We start from the raw sequence: 24,323 nt of genomic DNA, 5'->3' as shown, positions 1-24,323 counted from the left end.
ATATTGCAGAGATGAAAACAGCAGGATTGTGAAAGTGATTGGTTGTGTGGGGAAAAGGAAAGTGAAAACATCAATTCAGCCACAAGTGGAGTAGTGACTGAGATGTGTACAGCTCAGAATTGCCTGTAAATTCAGGGACTCAGCTGTAAAGTATGTGCAGATCTAAAAACTACATGATCCATGCTCAAAATTGACATGCATGCAATGCTGTATCAGCCCCTTCATGTTTATGGATCTCATAAATACGCTCAGGTCACTATATGTGCCTCCCCAGATGAGGAGGCGATTGTCAATGCACCTTCTCCAAAAGATGATGTCCTTTAGAACAGGATTATTATCCAAGGTTGCCTGTATCTCAAGAGATACAGTACCTTGCTCATGAAGGTTAACACTGGGTAATTGGTATTTTAGGATGTAATAATAATTAGCTATTGCAATGTCCCACATTGATTATAGAAAATTCCTTACTGGTAAGGTGTATTTTAAGCAATTGTTCTTTACAGACATTGTCCAAGCTTTTAACAAAGCTTGGATGCATTGAATGAGTCCAATTCAGGTTTCACTTGTAGCAGTTGAAATTCCTGCTGCCAAGTCATGGTTCGGTTCTTAACTTGTGGTGCCTGATCTGCATTTGATTAATGTTAGCAATTCATTTGTGAGATGGGATTGCTGAATTTTTTCTTCCTTTGTAATTTGTGACAGCTATAAGTAGATTTCCTGATATTACATCTTACTGGTAATGGATGTATATAGTCCCCACAGGTTTTGGGTTCTCAGGTTGTTTGACATTCACTTATTTTCCAAGTATTCACTTCTTGGTGATATCTGTACTAGGTGTTAATGTGTCAGTAGTAAAGGTAATTTGAAAATCAAAAAGTAAATAAGAGATAAGAAATAAGTAGAAAGAGAAAAAAGAGGAAAGAAAAAAGCAAAAGAAAACAAGGACATTTCTAGAAGCAGATGTTTGACTGGAATAATCAGTGAGGTCATCAAGTAGAAAATTAAATTGTTCCTAGGATGTGAGTTGATGCAGACACTGAAACATTTATAACATTCTCACACAATTTGATGTAACATAAACAATGCCCAGGCTAAAGATGCTTATTCGGTATAATATAGTTAATGTGTGTTCTTGTAAAGGCCAGGTTGATGCTTCAATATACTCAGTGCAGTGGTGTCTATGACAGGGTCCACCACAGTGAATTTACTATCAATAAAAGTGAAAATCAGATAGTTGTATCATGATGATTACTTAAACAGTCAATGCAGTTTTATGATAAGGCTGATATACTTACACTATGTGGACAATGCTGTGTCAATGTGGTTGTGTCCTGTAATGCTACCGAGTGGTACTGCTGTAGTGTAATTAAATACAACATCTGGATACAGATTGCATTACTAACATGTTTATTGGCTGTAATTCTGTAAACTGTACAGATGAAAAAAGCAAAGAAAATTGGGGAATAGTTTGTTATGTCATAAAGAGTAACAGTGTGAACCATTCCTTTGTATAAACAAATCTGTGTAGCACTAGCAGAAATATCATTACACAATATAATGACTCAGCAAGGAGGAACTAGAACATTATACTATGTTTAAACATTTGCATATCTTAAGGAAGGATGAGACTCAAGACTCAATTTTACAAGAAAAAAAACATAATATAGAAAAGCTGTTGGTCTGAAAATGAAAATACTGAAAAGTCAACCAGAAACAACCATCATTACTCTAAGCCATAAGGAAGGATACTTCTATTATTGCTGATGTTCCAACAACTGCAAAATTCTGTTGTGTAAAACCAAACAACCAATCACAACATTCAGTTCATCTTACATGGGACATACCAATAAAATAAATAACTTAATCACTACTGCAATGTCCATGTTGGAAACAATATGATGGGGTACCATCAGGACCCTGATGCTCAAAATCCAAGAACTTTATCATAACATCAAAAATAGATGCGAGAAAAACAGTTTATCTGAACATTTATAAAAAATACACAATTGTAATCCAAAAGGATTCACCTTTATGAGCATTAAAAATGTAGTCCAGAAGTGGAGTGGGGGCAATTTTTTAAAACTCTTAAACAACATATTAAACAGACAAAATCTTTAAAGACTCTCACACCAGGAGGTCCTAACATTGATCTGGCATCCTCTAAAAACAACTTAGCCAGATCAGGATTGCAGTCAAGACACTATGAGCAAGTCACTTTAAGACTCTATCTTATACTGTGCACTCTAATATGTAAATATGTATATTTGATCAATTAAGAGATATGGTCAAATTACTCTAATTACTAGGACGTTATCTTTCCATGTATTGCAGTGATGACCCCTTTACTATACATTACACTCCACCAAACTATTGGTTCCACTGTATTATGAGCATCAAGATATTTAGTCAATGCAAAGTTTTAAATTTTTCTCTACCAATGCCATAATTAATTAGCTTTCCATTACCATTTGGTAAACCCAACATTACCTAACCATTTCCATACAATTGTGTTTACAAAGTCCCATGAGATCATTCTCATGTATCATAGGGAGGAACCTTAAATGGGGTTGCTACTTTCAAACTGTACAATAAGTACACAATATTGAAATTAACATGTACCTTTAATGTATTCCACATCATGCCATCCACCTCATTGGAGCTGCAACACTTACATATTGAATCTACACTGACACTTTAGGAAATACAAACTCATTGTATATACATATACCTTGCATAACATTAATGGACCAAAATGTGCATACTGTATTTCATCAATATTGTTATGCGCAGTTTGACTCACATTAGTTTCAGCTTTCAGATTAGGCAGAAAGTGTTAGTTATTGGGTCCTCTCTGGTACATGTGAAACACAGATGTACTTATATATGCGGATTAATACTTGGTTTGCATGAGAAACCCTAATGTAACAGAATAGTCACTGAGTAATGCCCACATGCCCATGAATCCAAAAATATAAAATATATATGTTTGTGGGAAAATTACAAAAAAAATGTAACATTAGCATGATAAACTGCATGGGGCATACAAAAAATGAATGCTTTTCTGTAAACATGACAACTGAAACTGATGGTTTACCCTGTCGCTGAAAATCTCTCTGAATGCAACAATACTGTGAGAATAGGTAGGGCTATTAACCATTTTAAAAAGTGTGCTTTGTAAATCAACACTACAAATACACTTTTTGCCTGAGGAAGGACAGTTAACATCTAAAAAGTGTTGGAAAATTACTTTTCATCTCTACATAGCAAGCAGCACTGTCCACAAGCCCAAATGTAATAGCTTGAAATTGAAGGCAGCAGCAGCAGCAATATATCGGTGATGTAGCCTCAACATTGTAAATGGCAATTTCTTTTAAAGGCAAAACCAACCTGATATTCAAGCTTTTAATGTTTTTCTCGATAATTTTTATTAACTATTTTCTATTTGATATCCTCATTGATTTTTTCAAATTATTCCAATGTAATATTTGCTTATATTTCTGCCTTCATATTTTTCTACCTGTTTCTTTTTGCTTTCTCCCTGTTTTATTCACTTTTTGTACTGTATTTACCTTTACTATTTCTTTTAATTAATTTATTTCCTTTCTCCAGATGGTTAAATTAAATTGACTGATGTGCTAATTAAGTTAACTGTGGACAAGTATGGATTTTCTTCAAACCTGGACTGTAAGGCAGGAGTTTGGAAACCTCTAGCCTAGTGTATTTGCATATTTCCACTATTATAAATGGGTCATATTTAGCACAATTTAGAAATTCAACATTTTCTTAAATACAACAATGTTTGCAAGTGCAATTGCTGGATCACTAGACCACAGTCTGCAAATAATACCCTACTTCATTCAAGAGTTTGTGTCTTTAATACAAATCTTAATGTTCCTATAAATCTATTTTAAAGTATGATACCCAGAGCTACAAAATGTAAGTTCCTGAAAGGTCTATATAATGATATGTTATCTTAAAAAGTGCAGTTGACTGCTTATCTTTGGAAAGTGATCATGCAGAGATTTTTTATCAAGAACAAAAAAGAGCAAATAATCCTCGATGATTTATATCTTCATGACAATCTCCTTAACATACTGTATGTACATGCCAAAGGCATTTTGAATTCTATTTTTTTTTTAAAAGTTCATATTAAACAGAGTACGAATTGTAAGGAAGCAATGACAAAGAGTTATATTAGTATTTATATGGAAAATTATTGACTAGGGGGTCTATTTACTAAGCAGTGTTAGGAGACAGAGTGAAAAGTGATGAGGTGCCAGCCAATCAGCTTCCAATCAGAACCCCCTCCCACTACAGAAACTAAAAGTAATTTACAAAGCAAACTAATCCGTAAAGAAATAAAACATATAGGGTCTTCTTAGTGATAATTGGTGATAGGTAACATTTTCAATCAGGAGTGCCTGCAATTCTTTTATAGCAAATCATTCCCATTGCAGCCCAGTTACACCCACCCAGTGGCAAGTGGTTATAGGACTGAGATACATATTATTCGGATAAAGTACACACCGCCCCTTCCCATTTTTGTGACCAACATACAATACTGAAATCATTTTTGTGACCACCATGCACTTCAGAGACTATTTGTGTGACTACCATTTAATACAGAAAGCATGTTAATTACCACCATATAATACAGAGAGCATGTGAATGACTACCATGTAAAACAGACAGCATGTGAATGACCATCATATAATACAGAAAGCATGTGAAAGTTTGCCATATAAAACAGAGAGCACTAGCCACCATATGATACAGAGAACATGTAAATGACCTCCATATAATACAGAGGGCATGTGAATGACCACCATATAATACAAAGGGAACGTGAATGACCTCCATATAATACAGAAAGTATCTGAATGACCACTATATCATGCAGAGTTGTTTTGAGACTGATACAAATTTTATACTCTAATCCTAAAAAATCCCTACTAAAAATCATGTCTAATAAACCCCCAAAAAAGCATTAATACCTTCTTCATAATTAATCCTCATAATAAAACCCACGCACAACATACCTATAAACTTTCCCCAAATATACTAATTGCCCCCTTTCTATCCATCTCATTGCCCCAATTTCCACTTACATGTTACTGTTATTACTCACTATAAATCTCTCATGAGTCTGCTGCTGATCTCCATTTATCAGAGGAGCTTGTGATGGGCTCCTCCAACAGAGATCATCACATGCTCCTCTGACCCATCTGCAGCACCTCATGTGATCTACCCAGTAGTGCAACACCATTCACACTGTGGCCTGATTCAGAGCTCTACTGCTGCTGTGAATAATACATATAATTATATCAAATATATCAGTTACTTATAAGATAATATCACTAAAGTAAAACTCAGTTCAGTGAAATCTTGAAAAAGTCTTGAGAATATTGGTGAGTGTGGATCCAACCAATATAAGGCACAAGTTCACTCATGATCCCCCACTCATGATCACCATCTCCTCTCTCCCACTCATGGCTGGACCCCCACCCCCTGCTTAGCAGCAGGCAGGCAGGCCCCTAGCTCTTACTAGGCCCTAGGCAGCTGCTTGTATTGCCTTGTGCATAATCTGGCTCTGACTACAGCTATAACACAATGAAAGTTAGCACATTTACAGTAAATACCTTATATTAACATGGAACGGTAAAATAATTAATGTTGGATGATAGTTTTAAAGGCATACAGTGACTAGCAGCACATGTCAAAGCAGGAAACCCCCAGTAAAACTGCAGCCGAGTTTCCAGTAACATATAAGTGTGAAGGTCCATAGTGTCTTTCAGTTATTGGCAAAGCATCCATCATTTTCACAAAACTGGGACTCTAATAGCACAAAACCACATCTGCAGCCCAATCACAATGCATTTGAGTACCAGAGGCTGATACAGAGGGTAATGGTGCAGCCTTTTGTGGTTGCAACCAACAAAATAATTACAAGTCACATCCTTGACCAGATGGACATGTCAAGATTGTCTAGATAGGAACTGTAAAAAATAAGTTAAGCATTATATACATATATATATATTTATAAGCATCATCTATATTTTATGACCATAATAATTGTCCCACAGCACCACAGATGGCCCTTTTGCCCATTCAAAGTCAAATACATATGATAGAAAAGTACATAAAGGCCACATACAGTCTTATGCCTACAACTAACAGTATAATGCCTACTAGACACATTCGCTCACAAACTCTCTGAAACCTACAGTACCAAGTACAATTTAATACCAACAATCCCAAAAAGCCAGTGTAATTCCCCCGGCCCAAACCCACCCCCTGAATGTACCTACCACCCACCATGCCACAAAGTAAGAGGAGGTGGCCCATCTGATGCTACCTCCCAGCTGCTTGCCTAACTGCTCACTCGCTATCTACTATATTGTCCCCCATGCAATGCAGTGACAAGGGACCTATTCCTACTGCCGTGTCCACGCAATAAAGTTTTTATTGTGAGCCAGTGCATGCCTGGTGTCATGCTGCTGAAAGGGAGTGGAGCTGTGGCATGTGAGCCAGAGGAGAAGAACATAAGTGTCATTTCATGTGGGAGCTGGCAGGCTTAGACAGAAGGAGTGATGGCTGGCGAAAACAGAAGGGGTGGTGACTGGCAAAGACAGTAGGGAGGCCTTGCAGGCATAGACAGAATGGGGGCTGACAGGCAGAGACAGAAAGGGGGCTAGCTGGCAGAGACAGAAGGGGGGCTGGCTGGAAAAGACTGAAAGGGGGCTGGCTGGCAGAGACAGAAGGGAGATAGTTGGTAGAGAGAGAAGGGGGCTGACAAGCAGAGACATAAGGGGGGCTGGTGAGCCAATTTGTAAGGGGGCTGGCTTGCAGAGACTGAAGGGGGTCTGGAGGATACAAAAGGGGACTGGATGGCAGCAGCATAAGTGGGGCTGGCTGGCATAGGCATATAGGGGGCTGGCTGGCATAGACAGAAGGGGTACTGGCTGGCAGAGACAGAAGGGGTGCTGGCTGTCATAGACAGAAGTGGAGCTGGCTGGCATAGAGAGAAGGGGCTGGCATGCTGAGACAGAAAGATGGTTAGCTGGCAGAGACAGAAGGGGAGCTGGCTGGCAGAGACAAAAGGAAGGAAGGCTGGCAGACGCAGAAGGGGGGCTGGCTGGCAGACATAAGTGGGGCTGGCTGGCAGAGACATAAGGGGGCTGACAGGCAGAAACAGAAGGGAGGCTGGCATGCATAGCCAGAAAGGAAGCAAACACATAAGGGGGCTGGTGAGCTGAGATATAAGGGGGGCTGACTGGCAGAGACAGATGGGCGGCTGGCAGGCAGACACTGAAGGGGGGCTGGCTGACAGATACATGAGGTGGCTGACTGACAGTCGCTTAAGGGGGGCTGGCTGGCATAGACAGAAGGGGGGCTGGCTGGCAGAGACAAAAGGTAGGATGACTGGCAGAGACAGAAGGAATGGGTTGGTTCTGAAAAAACACTGCAGGGCAGGAGCTGCAGAAACAGTGAGGGGGCTGCCAGTTTTGTCAGTCCCAGGCTTCGCAACTTCTAATAGTAGCCCTGATCTAAATATTCACAAAAATAAGCAAGGTCAACCATATCCTTTTCATTCTCAAAAATATGCAGTCACAAGTCAGCATATAACTCCCATGCATATGTTGTTAAGTTTTTACCCACCACAAAAAGCTATACAGGTGATTCAAGGCTTTGACACAGCAATAACACCATATCAACCACATGTAGGGGAGATGCAAGGGTGTTTTAAGAGAGGAGAGGGCCCATGTGCAGACTTCATTTGGGCCCATTCCTCTCTGTCAGTGCACTGAGCATGGTAGATTCTGGCTTATGTCACCAAAGCATTTCAACTCATATAGTAGTCTTTATCAAGGTGATAAAGACTCCTGTATGAGTTGAAACGTGTTGATGACATAAGCACAAGACTCTCCAGTTGGCTTTTGGGATGTTAAAGTAACTCTACTGGCTCCAAGTTCAGCTGCACATATTTCTGGTCCTGGAAAGTGTTGGACATATGAAACGTGAGTATAGGTGTATACTACTACAACCATTCCTTCTGGTATGCCTTCATTACTTACCAATGGTGGATTTTTATACAGACATGGTGATCCATGTTGAAACTTTTATAAAATTTTTTGAATTATATTTGTTATTGTGGAATTTATTAGTAATATTATTAAATACAGCACTTCACTATTGTGGACTCCACTATCTCCCCTTGTTTTTTCATATGGATATACACTGTATGGGAGTATAAGGAGTGTCCACTGTATCTGAAAAATTCAAGGTTCAACTCTCTTGGAATCTTACTGAAAAGGAAGGACATCCATATTCTGGGGGTGAACTGGTTTCATCTTTTTGTAGACTCTTACATTATTATATATACAATGATGCATGGACACTGGTTGTTGTGGAATTGCATCTTCTGATGAAAGCCATAACCCGTCACCACCAAGAAAAGACTATGAAAATTGTATGGCTCTTCATGTAATTGCAATCTGTGTTCCCCAGCAGAAATCACCTAGACACATGCACAGTGCACCTTTGATTAATGTGCAGATATTAAAACATTGTGCATTGTGCCTGATGTTTTATATGCATCCACTTCTGAATCAGACCCTTAGAAATCTGGTTGGTCACTACTAACGTAATACTTTCTTCAGCCAAGAAATGCTATATTATTGTCCTTAAAACAATATTAAATTACTTAATATACACTGTATAGACAAAAGTGATTAGACATCCCTGTGCCAGTGAAGTGGTGTGCTCCTGCAGCAGACATGTGTTTGTGAAGATATAAAATGAGAAGTATAGAGATGTTTTCGATAACTCTGTGCTCCCTACATTGTGGCAGTTTCTATGGAAGCAACAAATGTTTTTATCAGGATGACAGTGCTACCTGTCATGTTTCCAGGGTGACGCTGGTCTGGTATACAGAAAATTTGGTAACCCGGATGGACTGGCAAGCTCAGAGTCCAGATCTTAACCCCATTGAGAGCCTCTGGGATGAATTGGAGTGACAGGTGCATTCTAGACCAACTTGACCTTCTTCAGTATCACAGTTGGTCACTGTACTTAAGGCAGAATGGCAAAACATATGCCTACTGTTGTGTAGGAACTTGTGAACAGTTTGCCAAGAATGGTGTCTACAGTAATCACTGCATGTGGTGGTTCTATAGAGTAATGATGTCAATAAAATAGCATTGATCTATTTGCTGTCAATGTCCAATCACTTTTTCTACATAGTGTAGCTGTTATGGCTTAGATATTTAAATGTCATAATGTGAAACCAGCCCCAGTCTGATTAACATGTTGTGAGCAAACTATGCCCATGCTAGAGAGCATTGTAGAAGTTTCTGAAACATCAAAAAATGGAGGTAGGAACTTTTGTAGAATTCCAGCATACCCATTAAACCAAGAGCATGCTAAAACTTGCGGAACTACAAGTGCCAACATGCTTTAAGGGTTCATTGAAATATAATAATAATAATAATAATAATAATAATAATAATAATAATAATAATAAATATCAGTTTACAAAGTATTTTTCCTTTATCAGTAAGAAAATTGAACACCCATAATGACGACAATAATCAACACAATAGCTGGAGATAAAGAACAGGTTTGGAAGCAAGAACTAATGATTTCAGTGTGTGTTCCTCATAGGTAAAAGGGGGGCAGCTAGCCAGACACAGGTGTGTGTGTCGCATGCTGTCTAATGATGCAGTAGTGCTGGCATGGGATGCCATGTTCTAACATAGAAAATGTACCTGCCATAGGGCTGGTGCAAGCTTTGATGTTGCGACCAATGATGCATCTAAAGACACACTGGGACGTATTAGTGAAGCTGCCATTATGCATCTCAGTAGAAAAAGAGGGCCTGATTATCTATGGAATGCAACTGTGAATTCAATAGTTATTATGCACACAGATCAACTGTGATAGTATGCTAATACATTGCAATCGCAATGCCATATGCAGCACTACATGAGGATGCCCACCTTACCTTACACATCTGTAATGTTTAGCAAGACTGCAAAACCATCAGTACAATTGAGTACCATCACAGCCTCACACACAATTGCACAAGCCCTGACCTTACTCAGAAATTGCTAACTTCCATGCACACTATCAGGTCTCAGGCAGCGTAGGCCATTACAGTAAATAATTTATGCACGCCTTTGCAATGGCGTTGAAACACACTGGCACGCCTGTGTTTGCCCCGACCACCCCCCATCACCACCACCAAATGGCACTTCCTGTCAATCACTCTGCAATGGGTCTGGGTAGTCACTGCAATTGCAGTTCCGATTGCAGTGGCTAGTTCGTGCACTGCGATGCATACTCATGCGTAGTACGCAACAACCTGCCAATTGCATGCGTAATTGCTGTTGCGTACAGTAGTAAATCAGGCCCAAAATCAGTTGGAACATTAGCCTAAAGACACAGATGTGGCTGCCACCAAAGTTGCAGCTGCTTCTGCATGCTGTATCAGGCCCATAATCAATATAATAGATGACCACTATTAGCAGTACTTGTAATGTATGTACCCTTTACAATGAGTCATCTTCCTTTCCATCGACCTAAATCACATTGAATACCACTTACTGGAGTACTAATTTAATCTCTAGGTTTACGCCTCCTTTTCTACCTCAACTCACCCATTGTAACTGTTTACTTTATCCCATATCCCAAACAGGGAGCTAAAGTGCCTCTTCAAACTTCAAAATAGTAGCCATTTGGTAGTATTTTGTATGATCTCCTAGCCAAAAGCTCTTACGCAGGAGCTATGTACTGTAGAATATGTATTATTTGTATTCCTGCACAAAGCTTGTTCTCCTCTACCCCAGTCTTTATTTTATGTATACCCATATACAAATATATATATATATAATATATTTGCATCTTTAATACAAATCCTCATAAAAACAGAGTATTTTGTTTAAAATAAACATTATTTCAAAGCTTTTGCTTTTCTCTTTTATTAGATTTCTGAATCCATAAAGGGTCTTGAAACAGTTTCTATCTGGGGATATGCAACTAGGGCAATCTTCGCCCTGTGTATGGGGCAGGAGCGGCTAAGATACAAATGTACCCCACCTTCTGATAGTGATTAAGATAGTACATTAGATCAGTGCTATATGATATCACACTTTGATCTTTGCTTGCTATCTCATCACTAAGATTAGGCTATTATATTTGGTTTTATACTAATTGTATTGTTTAATGATTATTAATGCATTGTTGCTACCATCAATTTTCATTTAATAAAACTATAGCCTAACCACTGTCTCCTCCAACATCTCTTACCATACCATAAACATTCTCGCAAGGTATACACCACCATCACATGATTCAGAATGGACACTGACTGTATGTAATGCTGATGATTGCATAGTTAAGCTGATATTTGCTACTGCCCAGTGTCTCTCCAGCCCCCTGCTGTTTTTCAAACCTCACAGTGTCTCTCCAGCTCCATCCCCCTACATCCCTCTGTATCATTTACCTTAGTCATGTGTAGTCTCCTCTTTATTCCACCATCTTGGGTGTAGCACAGCATGATGTCATGTGTGGTGTCCTACAATAACAAAACAGTGTGAGTGAGTCTGGTGGCAAGCTACTGAGGGAAGAATGGGGCCAACCAAGTGATAACTCTCCCAAGTTGTAGGTGGTACAATCTGCCCCTGTTTTCAACCCACCATCAAAACTGCCAGATTTACTAAGTAATAGATCAAAGGGTATATTGTAACTGGCAGTGGATAGTGGGTTTTAAATTATTAAACTATTAGCAGTATTTTCTTTACTATCAGTGGATTATCATGTTTGTGTTTGTTCTTGGAACCAGACTGGAGTCTTTTGCTTGAATGGGATCTGGGGCAAGCGGCAGAGAGCTGGGAGGCATTATATAGCTCCTGCTCATAGATTTGGACAGAAATATTAAGTATATGGGGTGCACTTATGTTACTGGTAGGCAAGATAAGGCTGGTGGTGACTTAAGGCTCTAGTGTTACAACCAGAGTCTTAAATGAACCAGATCATAGGTACTTAGAACCAATAGTACACTGGATCAGGTGGAACCTGGTGTAGCTCTGGACTGGATTCCTGGATAACCAGAATGGAAACAGAATGCTGAATAACTAGAATGGGACTGGAATACTGGAACACCAGCATGTAACTGGATTACTGGAACACAGGAATGGAACCGGATTGCTGGAATACCAGAATGGGACCGAATTCCTGGAACATCAGAGTGGGGCCAGAATACTGGAACACTGGAATGGGACCAGATTGCTCAATTAACAGAATGTACATAACCGGAATACTGGATTACTGGAATGGTACTAGTTTACTGGAGCCAGTAGTGCAGCAAGCTGGAAAATGCACTTGGAGTCTCTGGGCTGAGCTTTGAAATCTACAGGAGCTCACTGAATTAACCCACAGCTAGGCTGTGGACAATGTTGCACTGGCAAGTGCTGTGGGCAGGGAGAATCTTTATATACCCCTGGCTAGTCAGGGATTGGCTGCAGGCCTCATGTGACTGCATACTGGCCTTCTATTGGTGGCTGGGCAGTCACCTGATTCAGACTGTCATGGCTTGACCCAACAGCCAGAGCTGACAGGCATTCCATGCGTGGAAGGCAGTGAGTACATTTGAAGCAGCAGGGAGGAGAAGTGCTGGATTGAATCACAAGAGGTATGCCATGGAGCATGGAGCAAGGAAAAAGGTAAGTGAACTGGCGGTGGCAGCAAATACTGCTGTTTGTGACATGGGTTAAAGGAAAGGTAGTTTTCAAAGAAATTTTCATTTGCAGGGCATAGTCAATTAACTGACTGAAAGTAGTTTGACATCACAAAATGGGAAGAGTCCAAAACATATGTGTTTGTAAATAGGAAGAATATTGATTATTTTTTCTTTTTAAAATGGAGGAAAGCTGTGTTATTGATAGTGACCTCTGGTCTGCCCAGCACAAGTTCTTACACCATGCCTGAGAGGATTATTGGGTTAGAATTATTTGTTGGTGTGATACTGGACAAATCTGATGTTCTTGTGTCAATTATTTCCCTACAGAGACTATATAACATTTTTACTTCCTAAGAGAATTTGTGTTTCCTGGGTAGTCAACATTCTAATTTTTACAGCTTTTTAAGCCTCTGTAGCAGTGACTAATCAATTAATGTATTGATTTGTTGTCACATGTATGCATTGCCACCATCTAATTTGTGTTTTGATTATTTTATCTAATTTGGGTAGTCATCAAATCAATGTGTGTCTCATGTGAGTCACCTAAAAAAATAATGACACACAGTATAGACTTATGTTGTAGGGATAAAGTTATTTTATTTTCAGATTACTGGACAGTAGTTGTGACCAGGGATTATGGCTAGGAATCTAGCCAAAATGTAAGAAGGATAACAACCATTTTATTTGTCAGATTACAGACCACTTTTTTGCCGCTGTAATAAATGCCCCTTTCTATAACTCACAACTCCTTCATTCCTGTTTATATGCCAAGCCAGAGCCCTTCGATGCTTTTTTATATGCTGTAGAGCCCCATCATGCCTTTATATGCCAGCCCAGAGCAGCCTTATGTCTTTAATGCCAACCTCATAGATCCTTTGTTTATGCCTCTTTATACTTGCAGTCCCCTCCATCATATCCCTTTCTATATGACTGCTTTAGAGTCCCCTTAGTAATGACCTTTCATTGGGATGTCACTGGCATGATCTGGGCAAATTAACAATTAATATTGACTACTGTTTTTTCCAGTAATGATTCCTCGCCCTTCCAATCCTGACTTTTCAGTCCTGACTGTATACAGTACTCATGCCGGATGGATTAAACTGATGTAGGAGTTGATGCAAATAAGAAATATAATAATCACTTTTAAAATAGATCACAAAATGATTTAGGAGGAATTGTATTTTGGCTTTATGATGATTCCCAGTAATAGACAATTCATTTACAGGTATGTAGACATATACATACATGACAGCCTCATTATTGAAAGCCTCTATCTTTCAGACTTTCTGGGACATTTAGATGCAAGTTTACAGAAAATTTTATTTTGAGCGCTTCCAGAGCAGGATTCATTTTTCCTTAAATCGTTATTTTAAGGAAAAATTGTCAGGACTTGCTTCTGGACCCCTGTGGCAGCCACCAATAACTAATTAAAGAATTGGAATTTTCCAATTAGCTTAATTAGTCCAATAATTACTCACCTTCAGGCAGCACTGTCCTCCTCACCTTTTCCGGCATGCTGAAGTTTTCCCTCTGATGTCTACAGAGTGTGTGAGTGATTTATGTGTGTGCTACCACAAGCAGTCCATGCAGTAACCAGGTTCAGCCAGTCTGGCAAGTGTGGAGAAGCAGCATCTGGGCATAGTAGAGATTGGAGCAGTCAGAACAGGTTAGTTTTTTTGTTTTCAGCCCCGCAGAATTTTGCCTGCAAAAAACCCTGCAATCAATTTTTTTTAGTTGGATACCATGGGTATCGGGAGCACGCTTATATGTGGTAATCAAAAATTGGTTGTGAGGTCCACGTAAATTTTTGCAGGCAACACTTTGCTGACAATTTGATATGCCCCTCTGTCTGTCTGCAGCTAATCATGAAATGTGTGGAGAAGGATGATCATAAACAGATTGTGCTATTTTTGGGTATACACTCCAACAAGGGGTCCCCCTCTCCAGGGCACCCCGGCCTAGGCTGATAGCCCGGAACTATCCCTGGCACTCTAGGGCGGTGGGTGCCGGGTTGATAGTGTTAGTGTGTAGTGTTAAATAAATGGTTAAATATTGTCTTTAGTTGTGGAACTATACATACCGGCAAGCCTCCCCCGCATGCTGGTATTTGAAGAACAACAAATACCAGCATTTGGGGCATTATGGGCCCGTTTGCACTTGTAGTTCCACAACCAAAGCAATATAAAAAAACACAACACACACCGTGAAAGTAACATTTTATTATAACATACATTTAACTCACAATCACACTCACTATCACACATACTCACCTAGTATCTGAAGTGATCCATAGGGGTACCTATAAAAAAATCCTTACTCACCTCTCCTATGCGTAGTTCAAGTCCTCTTCTACAAGCAGGCATCCATGGGGTTAAAACAAAAAAATAGGAGCTACCGAATCCAAGCTAGAATGTGCACTGTAATTGAAGGAGCCGTTAGCCAATCAGTGGACATTTCCATTGGAGCAGCTCGCTGATTGGCTGTGTGTGGTCAATGTGTCTCCCCATAGACTTCAATGGGGAGAAATCTTCATTGAAGTCTATGTGGGAACTGCGACATTGTATCTACTGCTGTAACCACAAGGTTAACCTCAATTAGCCTTGTGGTTACAGCAGTAGAAACAATGTCACGGTTCCCACCATAGACTTCAATGGAGATTTCTCCCATGTGGCTTCAGTCCCCAGCTAGAAAGGTTCTGGAGCTGGTTTTAAATATAGGGGTACCCTCATGGAAATTTTTTATCCCTATATTTATAACCAGCCCTATCCCTACTGCCTGGTGCTGGTTCTTAAATTACAGTGGAACCCTACACATTTTTTTCTCTGTCATTTTAAGAACCAGGACTGACTGGCAAGTTTGGGACGGGTTAGTCTTTTGTGGGGGGACATCATGTCATTTTTTTTTTAGATTAACCCTATTTTAACCATTTACAAAAATAAACATACACAAATTACAATGATTTGTGTATGTTTCTGACCATCTCGCAGCTCAGGGGGTTGAGAGATTGAAAAGTGATTTTGACAGAGAGGTTGCTCCTATCTCACCTGAGCTTTTCATCCCGATTCTTGGAAAATTTGAGAGATGTATGTTTCAGGTGAAAAGTACTTCTGATTTGGCCTGATGGTGATTTCATTCGAGATTGCTACCTCAGCTGGGTTTTACGAGTGAGATGAGAGAAATCTCTCTCTAACTCTCTTGATTTTTGCCTTTAGTAAATTTGCAAGCAGGAACAGAATGAATAAATCACCCAAGATGGTCATCTCGACCTATCTCAATTCTTAGTAAATTTACCCCTTAGACTCAACCCTCAATTAATGCTAATGTTGTTCATCAAAACCTTTGGTGAACTTAGGAATCTTTTTTTTCTATTTTTTTCTATTTGGTTGGTTATTTAACTATATTACATTTAGTACTATATTTCTTCAATATTTTGTTTAATAATTAAATATTATGATGAATCAAGACTGGTAAGAATTTTGTCTTTTAATCATGGTTATGTACCAAAATGGAGAGTCACAGAGAATGTGTTAAGTGCTAATGATCTCATCATATGAAAAACTAGAACTGTAATTTATATATAGTTGTTTGTATATACAAGTACTGTTGTTTATTTAATACATGCTAAAATTATGAGTTCCATTTTTAGAAGAAAGTCTCTGGAGTTAATCCCCAATAAGTAATCAGATGTTTTCTTGCTTGAGATAAAACTTTAAACAGCACATGTTATATCCTCTCTCTTAATACATAGTGAATTTCATATAAGATAACAGTTGACTATATTTTTGAACATTCTGGTATGACTTAGATTAATATTAATAAAACATGTTTGTGGTCTATCTGAATTTTAGACATTTATTTCATATTCAGATAAAATTAGCTATTCAAGTCATTTTTATTTTGTAAAATTGGGATGATTGGAAATGTTCAGCAGGAGAAAATGTCAGTATAGAATTTTAAAAAGGTGATATATGAAAGGAGAATTAAATACTTTTCACTGATGATATAATTATAGTGCTTGTTGTTAGGAATAATACTGTACTTCTATTCATCATTTGATTTAGAAAAAAACCTATGTGTCTGAAAACCTTCAACAATATGACTGCCTCTGTAAAATAATAATTAGTGGACCTTAGCCACAATAGCTATTAGTTAGCAATTGAAGTCAGTATTAAGGTTAAAAACATAGCATACTGTATAAGCCAATTGTGTTATAGACTGAAATGAAAAAAATAAAAAAATTATAATGTCAACCTACAGTAAATTCAATCTAAACTTTAAAATACATTAGATAAATTTGTTCAAACTTATCATATTATGTTTTTTATATTCAATTCTGTCATATCTAATGTCTATATTTGTGGAGCAGGGTGTATTGGATTCAGTCAAACTACCATAGAACGTAGTGCATATCATTCTATGATATAACTATCAAGTGTACAGTTTGATGCTATAAATACAAATATCCTTGGCAGAGATAAGTAGCCAGAACAGAGGCCCTGATTCAGAGCCGGACGCTCTGACAGAGCGCTCGCTCTGAATAAGGTCCGTCCCTCTGAATTTTAGAGCGGCCTCATGGCCACTCTCATAGCTGTGGGTAACCACCCACAGCTATAGCGAGTGGCCAAGAAGATGGTCACGATGGTCAAGACCATCGCGACCATCGGGCTTGCAACAAGAACCTTGTGGTAGGGTCTTGTTCCCGCAAGCCCTGGAGTGCTTTCGGCTCTAGCAGACCTGAAGGTACTCCCACTGACATCACTTGTGATGTCAGTGGTGCCGGCCCCAGATGGTAGGCATTCCCATGGGAACGCCTCCGTCTGGCCAGCCATGCCCCTGGCACGCCCACCAAAGGGGGCATGCTGTCACTCACCATCAACAGCATGCCCCTTTTGTAGCAAGACCCATAGCGACGGCTTGCCCAGTGCTATCCGGGTCTCGCGCATGCACACGACAGAGCCGCCTCCATCATGCGCATGCGCACTGGCCTAACATCGACCCGCTTGCGAGCGCTTGGCGCTCGCGAGCGGGTCTGAATTAGGCCCAGAGCTCCAATATGTAACCTAACAGTTAAGGTGCGTACACAACAATTTTTTTAACGATTATCGTTTATCATTCAATTGTTGAAAAAATCGTTCACTTTCTGAGTTAAAATGATGAACGATTATCGTTCATGCGTCTTCACGTTTGTAGTTTGTAGTTTGTAGTTCAGTCAGACTGACCAACTGAATGATTTTCAATAAGGGAATATGCAAAAATCATTTGTAGTTCAAAAGAATCATTCATTACACTTTAAAAAATCTGACAGATAATCTGACAGAACATCGTCAATAAAATCATTCATAAAATCATTGGTAAAAAGATCGTTGTGTGTGTATGCACCTTTAGAGGTGCTTGAATTGCTTTTAAAGTTGTTTGAATATTGATTTGTTGAAATGGCTGTAAAGTTACAAAATTCAGAAGCTGTCCAAATTTTAAATAGACTAAAAAAATCCAAATCTAACTGAGAAAACAATTTATATAGTCAAATAAGAGAGAATAAGGGCCACATGTATTAGGGTCCGAGTTTACAAAATGTGCGGGTATAGAACTATACTCACACATTTTCAGAACTCATCCTATGTCAGAGGTTCCCAAACGTGTTCCTCAAGGCTCTCTAATAGTTCAGGTTTTAGAGATATCCATGGTTGAGCACAGCTGACTTAATTAGTAGCTCAGTCAATTTGATTTAACCACCTGTGCTCAACCATGGATATCTCTAAAACCTGAACTATTGGAGTGCCTTGAGGACCACATTTAGGAACCTATTCCCTATGTAATTGGGTGTGAGAACATGCAAACTCATGTTTCTCACACCGCCACAACTTGCAATGGCAAAACTCGCATCCAGATGTTTTGCCATTGTGAGGATACAACTCAGCCAATGTAATAGAGTATGAGTTTTTACTTGCACACTATTACTGACCCTATAGCCATAAAATAACAGACCTGCTTCAGGTTAGCGACTATAGCCTGAGCTGGTTTGAGTTTCACAGAAACTTGCACAGATCCATGAGATTTGTGCATGCTCCTATGTAAAAAAAATAGTAAAATGTTAAAAATAAAAAAAGTAAAAATTACGTGCTCCCCCCCCAAAAGGAAAGACCAGCAATGGGCTTTTTTGAGCCTGTCCTTGTTTTGAAAATACAGGGCAATAAAAGTAGGGTTCCCCTGTATTTTCTTCCACCAGCACCATGCTCTGTAAGCCAATTCTGGTTGTAGAAATACAGGAGATAAAATGAGTAGGGGTCCTCAGTATTTTCAGCAACCAGCACTGTAATCTTTCTAGTGGGTGTGTAATTCCACAGCCTTGGGATCCTTTCACCAGGTCTCCTGGCCAAAGCATTTTACTTCTGACCATTAGTCAGCCCAGGCCAGGGATCCCCAGGGAGGTGGAAACCCCCAAATAAAGGGGTTCCCCGTCTCCAGGGCACACCAGGCCAGGGGTGAAGACGGGTTCAAATCTGTGTTCTCCTGTAGGCAACACAACTTGTCTCCTAGGGTCTTAATGAGAACTTGGGGTTACATTGTTTCTTATTATCCATCCTTTGTTTTTCTCATAAATCATTCTTACACAATTTGTTATTGTTCCATATGTGGGATTTGATTTAGATTTATATACTTTTATTGCTACATGCACTGTACATATATTACTATTTCCATGGTATGTGTCAGATCATGGCTCTAATGGTCAGAACCACCATTTGGCCAGGTGAGGACTTTTTTTCATTATATGCATTACTCATGTGGGTCTTGGTTGCCATTATACAGTATTTATATATTCTTCCATGCTGATCCCTCCTGTGGAATTTACCCACACCCCACCCCCACATCCTTCTCTCCAGCAATGTAAATATTTGCAAAAGTGCCCTCAAAAAACCCCACTTTTCCATTAAAAGACTGCATCAATCCTCACACTGCCTTCTATGTCCTAGAATGTAAGCGCTCTTCAGCATGCTTTCCACTCTCCTGGCTATCAATCTGTAGTAATCTTGTCTCTTTAGCACTTTCAATTTCAATCATAATCTGTGAATTTAAGCACTACCTGCTACCATTCTAGGGCAATGGGTCCATTGCATGCTACTGTTATTATTTTTCACTCAGTTATGGTCAAAAGATCTCACTGTTTACTATTACTCTTCTACTCTTTTGTGAATACCATTTTATTGTATGCATCCTAAGAAGGGGTTATTATGAGTTACAATTGGAAAACATAAACTCTATACTGTATCTAGCAAATAATATATTTTTTAAATTCTAAATATTATTTAAAATATGTTTAAATATCATACTATCATTGCAATTGCTGCAATGACATATTTTGTATCCCAGTATTTAAGGAGGCATGAGTTATGGGGTTATGGCTATGTTCTGATGTGAATATCAGTGCTGTTTGCTCATGCTGTGCTGCTAAAGAGGGTTTTGGTCACACTAAATAGCAGAGTGCAACTCCAAACTTTGGACTCCTCCCTTGCAGTCCAATGTTTGGTACTATGTACCTGTCCACCTCTATCTGCCCTTGGACTGACAGATCTGTTTTTTTATGTAATTTAATTTGTTGCATAAAATTAATTAATTATTATGATTTGTTGATTACTTTACATTAAGGGGTAGATGTACTAAGCTCTGGAAAGTGATAAATTGGAAAGTGATAAACTACCAACCAGTCAGCTCCTAACTCATTTTTCAAACACAGCCTGTAACATTGTATTACACTGGATTTTGCAATGCATATATCTAAATAAAATAAAATATGTACAACTCCAAAATACAGTACATACAGTATAGTAGGCCACCATTTTGCATTTGCATTTTTGTTTGTATGTCAGGGTGCAACATTTTGTGCATATTATTTTAATGGATTAAAAAAGTCTCAACAATGTTTCAAAACGACTCCCTTATTTTTCTAGAGTAGACTTTTTAATAGGTGCTACTTCTAATAATGTCTTAATGAGGATAATATTCAATTAGATTACGTTTTTATTTCTGCCAGGTAGAGTATGAATTCTGATGTAACAAACTGCTGAACAAAATAACCATTTTTTCTGCTCACTTGAATAAGAACAGCCATTTACCCTCATCATAGTGCCAACCCTCTGGCTGTAAGATCTGAAAGAGGTAATTAACTGTCTACAAGAGAAAAATCACAGTAGACAAGAGCAGTACAAGAAAAGATGCTGATTAGCTGAATGAATGGCAGGAGGAGTGTGACCATTATTGTACAAAGGACTGCAACTACCTGTGGAATTAAGGAGGTTTCTGATGTGCATTTGGTTTGTTTGACATGTTTAAATGATACTTTATGGACACAGCTATTATTGGTGAAAATGTACTGAGGATAACAATTGCATAGTCAGAACAAATATACCATGTCTATTTTGTTGAACTTTGTATTTTTTATCATTTATAATTATTAAATGTATAAGTACAAAAAAAAAACATTTTGGGAGATAAGCAAACAGGATTTAAAATACTGTAGCAATATTGGGCTTACACATTCATTTCTCACATCAACTTACAGTTAATGGAAATTAGGGGTTATATTTACTAAAATGTGGTTTAGTAAAACTGCCATTCTTTGGTGTGTGATATTTTTTTTGTGGTTTGTAAACTGCAAGTTCTATTAAAGGCAAAACTACAGAGAAAATACTGGAAAATCATTGTTTTATAGAGCACTATATTATACATCACAGTGCCATTTTTTTGTAATTGGTAGAAACCTAGTAGGAGAAAAAAATTGGTTATAAGGCAAAAGATTGTTTAAAATATAGAGCCTGATTAAGCTTGGATCGCAACTGCTAATACACACGCAATCAGCCGATTGCATATGCATCACAGTGCACGTGCGCATACCGGCCACTGCGATTGGAACTGCGATCACAGTGACTATGCAGACCCATCGCAGAGTGATTTACAGGAAGTGCCATTTGTGGGTTATGACGGGGGGGTGGTTGGTGAAACACAGGCATGCCAGTGCGTTTGAATGCCGTTGTAGGGGCATGCATAAATTATCCACTGCAATGCCTTACGCAGCTTGAGGGCTCATAGCATCCACTGAAGTTATCAATTTCTGAGTAAGGTCTGACCTTGTTCAAGTGTGCATGAGGCTGCAATGGTACTCGATTGTATCAATGATTTTGCAATCTTGCTAAACTTTACGGATGTTTGTAAGGTAAAGTGGGCATCCTTATGTTGTGCTGTGGCGGCATAGCAATCGCAATGGATTAGCATACTATCGTAGTAGAACTGCATGAGTAATCGCTATTGCATTCACAGTTGTGATCGGTAGTGAATCTGATCCATAGATCCTTGGTAAATAATGGCTTATTACAAAAGGGCTCTAAAACTTGTTTGACACTGTGTGTATGGCATAATAACATTTACAGTATATTTGGTGAACATCAAATATCGAATCTGAAATACCTTTAATATCATTAATAGTATCAGCTGTTAACCCATATGTGGAAAAGACCACTTAGAATCAGGTAGAGTCAAGAAGCATAGTGGCACCCTCACCATCAGTGACAAATTCATGCCAATTGAACCACCTAACCAATGGGGAACAGGCCACAGAGGAATACGGAACACCTAATGTTTCCATTTAGAAAGCATACTGAACTTGACATACAATTTTATGTATAGATGGGAGGGACGGAGACTTCCAATTTTGTGCTATGGCCGCTCTAGAGGCTATAAAAATATGGCCCAGAACATAGCCATCCCACCTAGACAACTCTGAAGGATATATGTGGAAAAGAGCTATAGAATGTGACTTTTGAAAATGTTAGGGCAACTCCAAAATATATCACTTGGCTCCGAACACCTCCGCTAACAAAATTTTGATTGTGACAGCATAACATGAAGCTTGGTTGGAGTAAAATATAACCTATGTAACAGTTTAAATTGCATCTTCAGATGGTTGGAGCACTTAGAGAAGCGATGAGCCATTAAGTAAATCTCTTCCCACTGCTGGAGGGTAAATGTCTTCTGCAAATCCGCTTCCCACTGTATATGTGCAGCAGATTTAGTTATCGACACATCCTCAAGATATAGGGAATACCAGAACCCAATATCTCCCCGAGGATTACCAGGTGACATTTTAACTAGAACAGGGGTAGGTGGCGGAGCTAAGGAGCCTGTAATTTGAAACATAGCAGAGTTCCAATGGCTTATACGTAGATATGTAAAATATTCTCCTGAGGGTAGTTTATATTGCGTCTGCAAATATGAAAAGGGGAACATAGAGTTATTACTGAGTACATCAGCAATTGTACCTATACCACAAGAGCGCCATAGTGAGATACCTAGATCTGGGATTAAACTAGATAGAGCTAATAGATATTGCGAGTGGGTAACATCGTGCAATGTGGAGCACTTATATTAGAATCCCAGGCCATAAGGGAATCTAATATTGCTCTAGGGGCCTCTAATGATATTGGGAGAAGTTGTTTAGGGGTCCAGATCAATTCTGTGAGAGGGAAGTGAGGAAATAGAGTTCTTTCCAGATCAACCCATGGTTTCGAATTAAGAGGTAGAGTCCATTCACTGATCTGAGCCACTAAGCATGCATGTTGGCATGCCAAAAGGTCAGGTACATTGAGACCGCCCTGGTGTCTAGGACGCGTTAAGCATTGATAGGCAATTTGTGGGGTTTTACCCTTGTAAATGTAGTTCAGGATTAATTTATGGATTTGTCTAATATACTGCTGAGGGACTAAATAAGGTATTGTGCGGAACAGATACATTAATTTTGGTAGTATAATCATCTTAAATGCTGCCAGTCTACCCAACCAGGTGACCACAAAGCCCACCCAACTTTTTAAGAGATCAGCCACATGAGAGATAATAGGAGAGAAGTTGATCTCTGGAAAAGTGTAAATGTTATTCGGGATATGTGTGCCCAAATATAAAAGAGAATCTTTCTTCCACTGATACTTATATATATATATATATATATATATATATATTTTGGAGGTGGGACAATGTATTCTGGGGATATTGAAGGGTAGCGCCTCTGTCTTGGTGGTATTTAATTTATAAAATGAAGCATTACTATAATTATCTATAACTTGATGCAGGGCAGGCAGAGATGTCTCCAGTTTAGTCACAAATAATAAGATGTCATCGGCAAATAGACATAATTTGTGTGAAGAGGAGGCTACGGTGATACCTGGGAAAAGCGATAATTGCTGAATGGTAGCTTCTAAGGGTTCAATAGCTAAAACATACATCAAAGGCAAGAGGGGGCATCCCTGTCTCGTGCCATTTGAGATACTAAACAAAGAAGATAAAAAAAACATTGCTCAATACTTTAGCTGTTGGATTGCTATATAGAGCATCAATGGAAGGGAGTATCTGTCCCTGAAAACCAAAGTTTGTTAAAGTGGCAGTAAGAAATTTCCAATGAATACAGTCAAATGCCTTTTCAGCCTCTAAAGAAAGCAAAAGAGCTTGCTGTTTCTTTTTGACCAAAAGTTCAGCTAAATCGAAACTCTACGGGTGTTGTCCAAGGCTTGATGTTCCCGGACAAAACCCACCTGATCAGGGT

The sequence above is a fragment of the Taudactylus pleione genome, unplaced genomic scaffold (genome assembly GCF_031769625.1).
Source record: "Taudactylus pleione unplaced genomic scaffold, aTauple2 ptg000602l, whole genome shotgun sequence".
In the NCBI taxonomy this organism is placed as follows: domain Eukaryota; kingdom Metazoa; phylum Chordata; class Amphibia; order Anura; family Myobatrachidae; genus Taudactylus; species Taudactylus pleione.
The sequence above is the reverse complement of the archived record's forward strand: the minus strand, read 5'-3'. Positions refer to the sequence as shown.